The sequence below is a fragment of the Plectropomus leopardus genome, chromosome 21 (assembly GCF_026936395.1).
Source record: "Plectropomus leopardus strain MGB_pleo_1.0 chromosome 21, ASM2693639v1, whole genome shotgun sequence".
NCBI classification, from domain to species: Eukaryota; Metazoa; Chordata; class Actinopteri; order Perciformes; family Serranidae; genus Plectropomus; species Plectropomus leopardus.
In genome coordinates this window covers 12,876,508-12,886,939 of record NC_142196.1, presented here as the reverse complement: position 1 = coordinate 12,886,939, position 10,432 = coordinate 12,876,508, and the positions used below count along the sequence as shown (strand labels likewise).

At 37.3% G+C, this 10,432-nt stretch overlaps 1 protein-coding gene across 2 annotated transcripts in view; it reads right to left on the bottom strand.

Annotated features, from left to right (window-relative positions):
• Positions 1-262: 262 nt before the first annotated feature.
• The window catches only part of skida1 (SKI/DACH domain containing 1), a 28,345-nt gene continuing 18,175 nt past the window's right edge, over positions 263-10,432 (bottom strand). For both annotated transcript variants that reach the window (XR_015775396.1, XR_015775397.1), the window contains one exon: positions 263-2,061. The gene's annotated coding sequence lies outside the window, so the exon portion shown is untranslated. The remainder of the gene's footprint in view (positions 2,062-10,432) is intronic.

Sequence of the window (10,432 nt, the reverse complement as noted above, 5' to 3'; positions counted from 1 at the left end):
GGAGCGGGATTAAACAGATATAATCTCACGGGTTTTGTCATAATATCAGGAGTGCAGTGGAGGGAAATCACCCCACCAAACCAGTTTACCTTTAATTTGTAAATTTTGTAACGCTTTTATCACGTGACATTAAACTGGACGAGAAGACATGGAGACATTAAGAAACTGAACAGATATAAAATATAAAACTATAGATTTAACTTGCTCATGTGATAAGCAGATAATCATTTTTATTCACAAACAGAGGAAAGTGCTCCTCATTTAAGAATAAAATAGTTTTGATTAACACGCTGCGTGATTTTTCTCCAGTGGCTGTCTGATCATGTAGACATAATTTCCTTTTTTTATAAACCAAATCATTTTTGTTTTTGTTTTTGTTTTTTTCTGGAGGAATAGTAACTCATTATATTCTTGTCTTTGGCTTCCATTTGTCAGAGGACTTTCCACAAATTGCTATATTTTAATACTTGAATTTTGAAGATAAAAAGGCCTGATCTTACCAGACTTCATCTCTCCCAACAACATTAAAAAATGATCCATATAGCAGCATAAATACTTTTTTCTTTTTAATCGATTAAGCAAGTCTTCTTAGGGCATTTTTTAAAATAAAAAAAGTCTCTAAAAGAAACATTAACATTAATCCTTTACACACAAATACCATAAGAAACGACCAAACAAATTCATTGACATCATTTATGAATCATGTCAGATTGCTAAAGAAGTTGTGAGCATTTCATGATGTTTGGATTAAGGCTTTTTAAAGGTGAGAACAGCTGGGATTACAAGCAGCCTCCCCTACTATACTCCATTTATCAGCTTTGAAATTGATATTTGAAATGAATACAGTCATTTTCGTTTTGGAAGAAGCCCAGAGAGGCAAAACGCTGTATCCTGTTGCTAAAACACAAATGAGACAAGATGAGCAGATTAGGCAGTCATGGCAGCGAGTTTCCACCGGAAAAAGAGAGCCAATTCAATCCCCAATCGATGTATAAAAAAGGTGTTTGATTAAATAAAGAATAACTGGAAATTGTGGAAGAGGCAGGCTGTTTCAATCTATTTCACTTTTGTTTCACGTTCATTTTGTCTCGTGTTTAAACAGGTTGTTTAACTTTACTTTTTTTTTTACATACTTTTCAGTCTACTAACATTCATTCTTTGTATTTCAAGCAGCTGTTTATTGGGGTTATGAGGTATATTTTGCTCAGTCCACAGAATAAACATTTCATCATTTAGCCTGAAAACCAGTCAACAGCAAACTAACTGCATATTAATAGAATACTTATATAACGATTTTTTAAATACAAAATCTTGTCTCTCAATATTCATATATGATCACGTGATGCTTGTCACTTCATTAATGATTGAGGCCTACCTCACAGTCACATTAATGAACGTGCCGTCCAATCGGCTGCATGCAAAAGCTCCTCAGACCTGTGTGTCTCTCTGATGGTGCTCTAAAAAAGCACAACATTAAAGCTGATTCTTCTCTTTGTGCTTGTTTAAGGGTCTGCAGCACCAATACTCTGTTATCCGGCCCTTGTTCAGTGCATTCACAAAATCATTTGCAGGCTGCTCAGCCACAAAAAGGAGGCCAGAAACTTAAGGGAAATTTGGAGGGTCAAGATGAACCAGAAATAAGCCGCAGAGAGCATATTTGAAAAAGGAATGTGTGTAGAAAGGCCAAAAACATCCAAAATATCCATGTCCATTAACCAATGAGCAACTAAGCACAGAAGTAAGTTAAGTAATTGCGTAAATTACCCGTGCATTGAGTCTATTAGATCACACGGTTATCATGTATTTCACCATAAATCTTTATTAAAGCACAAGTGGCGCACCCTTCTAACAAAGTTTTGGCCGAGGCACTAAAACATCCGCATTTAAAAGCTCTTTGACGGCACTGTGAAGTCGTTTCCCCCGAGAGGCAGCTCTGCAGGCTCAGATGACACTCTAAACAAACCTCAATCAGGCCAAATTATTATCGAGGATTCACTGTAACATTCAGATCTTATCAGAGCTGCATCACCAGGAGCAGTCTCCTGTGTTTGACAACAAGGGCTGGAGAGAGAGAGAGAGAAAACACATTAGAAAATGAGTTTAGCGGGACATTATAGGCTACAACTGAAACCATCGGCGAAGATCACAGATCCACGGACCAAAGAAACATCAGGGGAAACATTTTTTTAATTAAAATAATATTCTGTTTATACAACATAGGACTTTAAAAATCCTCAGTATGGTTAGGTCACAAACTGACAATTAAGCAGGCCTGTTAATAAAGTGTTATTTTACAGGATGTAATTGTAATATTTCACAATAAATTACTATAAAATGAAACTCTAATCTTCAAATATGCTGTGTTTTTCCCAGGATGTAACAGTGATATTTCACAATAAATCACTGTTAAAAAATGATACCGTGATATACAAAGATGATGTGATTATTTCCAGGATTTTACAGAACTGTAATATTTCAAAATAAATCATTGTAAAATTATACAGAAACTTATTAAGAAAGTAATTTACTGCGACTGTACAGTCAAACATTTTTACAGTGTGTTCATATCCCTTTGTCTTACTACAAATATGAATACTAAAGTAATAATAATACGATAATTGAAAATTCATTATTAAACATATCAACCACGTTTCAACCTATGCCAGCAATACTACGCAGGATACAATAATAAAGGACATAATTTAATATTAGCTATAATCCATAAGTACAAATAGACCTGATGATTTTCAAAGGAAAGTTCTGCTGAATTTTCATTTATACGCTGAATGCTTCAAATTAATATGGAGTAAGTTAAAATGAGTCTTTCTGGCTTTCCCCTTTGTCCCACACGAGATATAAAGAATTGGGTGAAGGTTGACTGAAACCTTATCTGGCAAAGGCCCAGTCAACCCTCTGAAAGAGTGTCCTATTATATGTCTCGCCCTCCCAATTTAAGAAACTTCACTTGAGGAGGAGAAGAAAGGAAGCCCATGTGCTCAAATCTGCTTTTGACACACTGCTTTTCCCACCTGCCTGCCTGCCTGCCTGCCTGCCTGCCTGCCTGCCTGCCTGCCTGCCTGCCTGCCTGCGTGCCCTGCAGCAAGGCAATAAGCTGTGGTTTTCATCAGTCTGACGTTTGACATGTAGCCCTGACTGAGGTGAGAATATCTGTCGACTTAGGCAATGGGGCAGTGGCACTGACAAAGAAATCAATGATCAACAAGCTGTGGCCTGACTGTGTGTAGAAACTGCTAAAAACACATTTTCTTCAGTGTTGTGGTCATTTTAGAAGGATTATTTCTGTTAATAATAAAAAAAATCATGTGTCTGTTTCAGTGGAGGAGGGTCTCTGTTGTGTGTGTGTGTGTGTGTGTGTGTGTGTGTGTGTGTGTGTGTGTGTGTGTGTGTGTGTGTGTGTGTGTGTGTGTGTGTGTGTGTGTGTGTGTGTTGGTGGCTTTCATCCTCAATCCAGTCTGGGCTCCTTGTCCTAACTCCCTGGTATGAGGGGTCAAAGGTCACCCCTGCTTGTGGCCTGTTCAAATCCCCCTATAGTGTGTAATGTTCTCAACTGATCTGTTGTTTCATAAAAGGAACTAGTGTCCAGATACTAGTTTTCAGGCTGTGGAACATTTCAATCAGCTGATAAAAACGATAAACACACACCAGCTTTAAATGATCATCTTATCTCCTGCCCCATTCCACTGCATACAGTTTACAGCTGCTTATATCCAAAACAATGGCAAAATCATTTTAAATTGTGACTTGTTATTGTTGTTGAATTCCTCTTTTTAATGAAAACTCAAAATACCATTTCATGGGATAACAGCTAAGAAAACATCTTAAAACATGTAGCCAGTAAAACCAGTGAGATGAACCATTTTAGAGCAAAACCATTGTGAACGCTTGATGTGCTTTTGCACAAAGATGAAAATAAATGTGAAGATGTATCCTACAATGCAAATAATGAGTCGAAAAATCAAGGTGTCCCTACCATAGCTCACAACAAAGAAACCACTATGAAATTCGTGTGTGTGGGTGTGCGTGGAGGAGGGCTTTATTTTAAAGGCAATTAATTTTTTTTGTTTCAGCACGAAAAAATTTAAGAAAATGCCTTCATAAACAGTATCCTCAATTAATATATGTTTTGCCAATGAGTAGTTTGTTTTTCCCCTTTTATTTATTTGTGGAAATTAAACTAATCATTTAAATTAATAATTCTCATTATTAATTACAAGTTATAGTTAAAACATGCTGAGACATGGGGCATGCTCAATCATTCATGTAATGGGATTAGGCAATTTAAAAAAAAAAGAACAATAGGAACTTCAAACTTTACTTAAAAAGTGGGTCACTGCAAAAAAAATACTTGCACAAAATTATTAGTCTTTTTCTTGCTTTTTCATTTACTAATTTGCAGTTTCATTTAGGCTGTTTTCGTATTTCCAGCTAAGGACAACATTTTTCTGTGTCACACTGACTGACAGCGTGAATCCTGCTCAGGTTTGAAAACCTAATAAACCTTATGAGTTTTCAGTTCATGCAAAAAAAAAAAAAAAAAAACCTCTAATGGGAGCCATGGGCTATATGAAATAAATATAGGCCAAAAAGACAGGGTTTAACTAATACCACGCTTTAAGATATGTTGACACATAGCAGAAAAACGGTCTCGATCAAAGGAGATCTTACTTGGCCTAAATATAAATGCCTTGGTGTGATTCTGATCAGTGTTGAGTTGGCTCCCACTGATCGCCTAAACACCGGGCTTACAGCTGCTCTCGGGGCCAGTACACGTCACTGCAGCGGGGCTCGTTGATAACTGATTGAATTGTATGTTCAAAGTTGCTCCAGTCTCCATGCTCCATTCAACATTAGGGCTACATCTGGCTCTCTGCTGTCCGCAGAAAAGCCTTTACAAATGGAGTTGAGCTCCATGACCGAGCAGAAGCCCTCTGGTGCTGGTTTTCCCCTTCCTTCCCCCATGCAGTCCCTCTGGCCAGGGAAATCCGCACAGACATCAGCTCTGTGGGCTCCCTGTGTCTCCTCTGAGCGTGTTTTCAGCGCTCTGGGGTCAGTTATTAACTTGAGATCATTTGATTTTAAGTTATGCATGGAGACTGGAAAATACTTGAGTCACTTCCGAAAATACCCTTAATGATAATAATAATAATAATAATAATAATAATAATAATAATAATAATAATAATAATAATAATAATAATAATCTGCCATGTAGCCCATATATTATTTTATAGATATAACCTATATTTCGTTGTGTTACCAGGAGCCATAAATGTGCAAATACGCATTAAGTAAATTTCAATAGGATTTTATAACAAACAGGCTGCCTATACTCACATAGGCTACTATAATCACAGTTATTTTAAAATAAAAAAAATGAATTGCAGCGACAGCGCTGTAAAATCTGACATGTTGATCTTACTTAAAGTAATCTTGGAAACCAATTGCCTTGAAAAAGGAATGGAAATATATCTATAAATCTTAATTTATGTTTACCTTATATGTCAGTGTTAACTTGAAACGTAGCTGTATTTACTTAAATTTGTGATGTTGTTCCAACTTAAAAAATGACAAGTGAAATTACCTTGTTCTTTGTAAGTGTTAGCAACTTCAGTCAACTAAGTTAGTCTGACTTTACTTAACTCAAAAAAGATAATGCCAGCGATGAAGTTAGGAAATCTACTAGCTCTGTTTTCTTAACATATTTAAGGAAATACAAATTTGACTGACTAGCTTGCATTCAACAGAATACAAATATAAAGCACATGGTTTACTGAAGTTTCTAAAACTTAGAAAATTTTATTTAATTATATTGGTAATTGCAAAAAGTTCACAAACATTTAATACATAACTAAAATTTAAGTAAACTTTAATTAGATATAAAGTTGACATAAATTGAGCTTAATAATTGTATTTACCTACGCTTTTTAAGGCAATTGGTGCCCCATATTTTTAAAGTAAAATCAACTTGTCAGATTATAGAGTGTATTATTTTATTCAGTGCTTAAATATCCCATTTGACGTTTGAGTGTGTTTTTAAATGAAAAGTCGCATCAGCAGAGTTGTTCCCATCCCCTCTCCACACAGGCTGCCATCCCTCCCTCTGACCCCGCGTGTGTGCAGGGGGATGCCGGGTAAAACCCAGCAGAGGCAGCGCTGTTTCCCCCGCTGTTTCCTCCTTCATGTGAAGCCACAACGGAGGTGATGGAGGCTACAATGAAATGCAATTCACGTGACTGACAGTTAAGAAAGTGTGTGGTGAACTAAATTTCGGGATATAGGCAGTTAGAGGCGATCATAAAAAAACATTATTTTTAATTTGTGTTTATAGCCTCCGAACTTACGTCATGGCTACGTGATTATAACAATATTACAATGTCATGAGCCCCTGACCTTTGCACTACTTATTTTTAATTCATTGGAGTCTCTGACTTGAAAGCATATTGATTGATTGCCAGACACCACACACTTAAAATGTAAAGCTAATACGCCAAGAGCGAAATTTGGGGAGTATTTTGTTCAAAGATTAAAACCGTATTTGTAAGAAATATACTGTAAATAAAACGGGAAAATCACCATAAAGCTCTCGATAATTCTGTTATCAACAGCTTCCCTCCATATGACGGTCCTCCAGTAACTCAAGCTCTATTTAAAGTCACAACTGTTGAAGCGTGAAAGTGCTTACAGCTCATACCACAAAAAGGTCAAAATATCAATACCAAGAAGAGAGAAGTACTGAAGTGGTGAGAAAAAAAGACGCGATTTTATTGTTAATTCACTCCACCCTGTCTCTTAGATGTGTAGCTTGTATAAATTCACATGAAAAAGAAAAGCACGGGTCACCCATGAGGAGTGCGTTCTCCTATAAGCGCATGGAGGAGCCATTGGTTTATAGCGACTTTTCTCATGGGGAAACTTTTTACACCTTATACAGAAGCTCTGCTCTCTGTTTTATCAGACTCATATGGCCACACACACACACACACTTTCGACTCTGCGTGGTGTTTCACTTGATTAAAAGAGTAAGCTTTTATTTTGAAATTTAATGCAACAAATGTAACAATTCCTCCTTTTATTGGCATCAAACAGTCTGCTTACTGCCCCCATTTTTCTAGTCTTAGCCTCTGTAGAGTTTAATACATAGTTAGAGTGTACGTGCACACGCGCCAATTGGCACACGCAGAGCTTGAGTGTTATCAGGAGCCCACACCAGAGTGTGCAGACCAGGGATACTCAACTTGCTTTGCTTGGGGGGCACTTCTGAAAAATGACAGGAATCCAGGCGTCAGTCTATCAGCCCTATGTTTCAAGGATTTTAGGACATTCCTAAGACTTTAGGAAGTTTCTAGGACTTTAGGGTATTCCTAGGGTTTTTGGACATATCTAGGGTTTTTGCACGTTTCTCTGATTTTAGGACTTACAGGATTTTTAAAGATATTTCTAGGACTTTAGGGGTGTTTCTCAGTTTTTAGGAAGTTTCTGGGACTTAGGATATTTCTAGGATTTTTAGACATTTCTAGGATTTTAGCACATTTTTAGGATGTTGCTCAGATTGGGATGGGATGGGTTTAACTAGGACCTCTTTTTTTTTTTTTTTTTTTAAAAACAAGCTCTATTTTGATGCAGTTTTATGCACTTTGGCACATTGTTTAGGCATATACTTAAAAGTACAAAAACAATTCCCAACGTGAATCACTTTATCTTTATTGCGAATTACAAAATGGTTGGGGGCGACACGGTATCCTATCAGGGCCAGATTTGGCCCGCGGGCCGTAAGTTGAGTATCTAAGTAGACGCAGTGTTGAATGACTGAGTCTTGCATTGCGTGACACCCTTTGCATGCATTATGTCAGTGTGGGCTGAACAGTCTTAGTCGAGAATTAATTCAATAATTTATTTGATAATTTATAGCTTGACTTTTTCTTAATTCTAGATACATTTGGGGAGTCTTTCAGCATTATTTCAATCACAGGTTAACGATGCAAACTGTATTCCACCACAGCAGATCATCGACCTGCGGCAGCAGCTTTCATGTCACGAAAGCAAAAAGTGTGCGCTTGCAATCTGCATGTTATACAGCGAGGCTTCAGTGCAACGTTTGTGCAAAACTATTGTATCATGCAGAGAGCCGTTTTCGTGTCCCCTCTGATCCCTGACTCACAAATTCATTCATACAGAGAGAATGAGAGAGAGAGAGAGGCGAAAGAAAAAAGGGTATGGCTGCGTAATTGGTGATGCATTAAAAAGCACGCAACACCACACACGACTCTCTTACAAATCCTCCCTTTGATTTGTTTATTAATATTTTACACTCAAAATATTATGAGTTTGCCAGTGACCTTGTGTGAAGAGGTGAGTGGCAGGCAAATACTTTACAGCTGAGAGATTCAACATAAAAACGTCCTGACAGCTTTTATCGGTCTCCGTGTATTTAATTGTCTCAAAGATCAATGCAGAGTGCTGACCATAACGCGGCATGTGTCTGTCAGCATTACCCATAACTTCGTTTCCCAAACACGCAGCCAGCCACCAATATAATTCCGATTCCAATGAGCTGAGCTCTTTGGAAAACCTTAATTTTTATTTTTTTTATTTTTATTTTTATGGCTGTTAAAAACCAAATTGTGTGAGGGCTTGTTTTGTTCTTTTTCCACGTATTCTTTCTATTGTTATTCTATAGAAGTTACAGTCTACTGGTTTCCAATCCGCACTGGAATTTAACCCTGAAACGCCAGCAGCAGTATAATGGCTTGTCTCTGCTCCCAGTATGGCCCCTCCAGGCTCCAGCAGCAGCAGCAGCAGCCGTGCCGGGGCCAGACAGCCTGCCAGCCCCAGCTCCCCTTATCAACCTCGGGGCTTTGGCCTGGACCGTATACCGCAGAGTCCCATTAATCAGGGAAACATCACGTCAAACATGGCAGATTGGGCAAAGAGCAAGTCTGGTCAACGCTTTCTTAGAAAAGTTGCATGCGTCCTGCACTGCACACTATATTCTGAACAGCCTTTGGGCGAGTTTAAGCTGTAGTCCTGTGTGTCCATACAGGTACATATGGTTGTGAATTATTAGTTTAACTTATTGTAGTTTGTCCCCTACACTGTAAAATGTGGCAAGTTGATTTTAAAAATAAAAATAAAAAAAATAAAAAATAAGACACTGATTGTCTTGAAAAATATAAGTAAATAACTATCAGTCTTAATTAATGTTTACTTTATTGTTAAATTTACTTAAAATTGGTCATATTTATTTAATTTTGCGAAGTTGTTGCAACTTAAACATAAGAAGTGTAAGTCAATCTTTTTAAGCTTTAGCAACTTCAGTATGTTTACTGTGTGATATAAATGTATTCTGCTGGTTTCAAACTAGTAAATCATTTTGTATATTTTAAAACATCTTAACAACTCTCCTGACTTACACCATTGGCAAAATCCTTTTTGTCATGAACAGTGTTAATCAGACCAATTTGGTTCACTGAAGTTGATAACGCTTTAAAAACAAAAAACAAGGTAATTTCAACTTTTTAAGTTGCAACAACCTCACAAAATTAAGTAAATACAGCAAAATTTCAGGGGAAGACATAACATAAATTAAGAATAATATTTACTTTACTTTTCAAGGCAGTTGTATTCCAAGATTTTTTAGAGTAAGATCAGCTTGTCAGGTCTTGCAATGCATGATATTATGACTCTAGATTTGCATTTTCTATCTGTATTTTTCCTGCAGGACTTACACATTATGGAAGGGAATAATGATGCTTTACGCAGCATGTAAGGTAGCTCTGCACAAACGCTTTCTGCAGATGCATACAAGCCACAATATGAGTGCACACATGCTCCCTGCAGGAGTGTTGTTTGCTCTGTTTCCAGTGTTAAAGCGAGTAGGCTTGCACCACCTCATGTGCCAGTGGTTGGAAATGCTGCATGCGTAAATGTCTGCGGTTTGCCTCTTGTTATTATTGCAGGCTCCGCAGGCCTACCACTTCTTCCGTCACACACCCCTTAAATACACCAGGAAGGGATTCCCTCACTAATGTAAGACTGAAGATACTGCCATACTGTATGCAGCTATGTTTGAGGGCTATTTACCGTCAGTCATTATTAGTTCTATTGTTAGTTTAAACTGCACACAATGTGGATAAGCGCTAGATCTATTTGGGGTCTATTTCCTTTTAAATGTGAAACCTCGTCGCCTCAGGACAAAAGCCTTATCTGCTATTTAAGTGGAAACTATCTGATTTCCCAAAACGCCTTTAAACACTTATGAAATAAGTCGTGTTACAGAGTAAATTGAAAGGTTGAGGACATTTGATGGCAAAGTAGTGCAACATATGAAAAGCAGCTGTGTTCCCAAAATAAAACATAATAAAAAAGGAAAAGGGAAACCCTATAAAAAGTTTGAAAATCACTTCACTTCTTT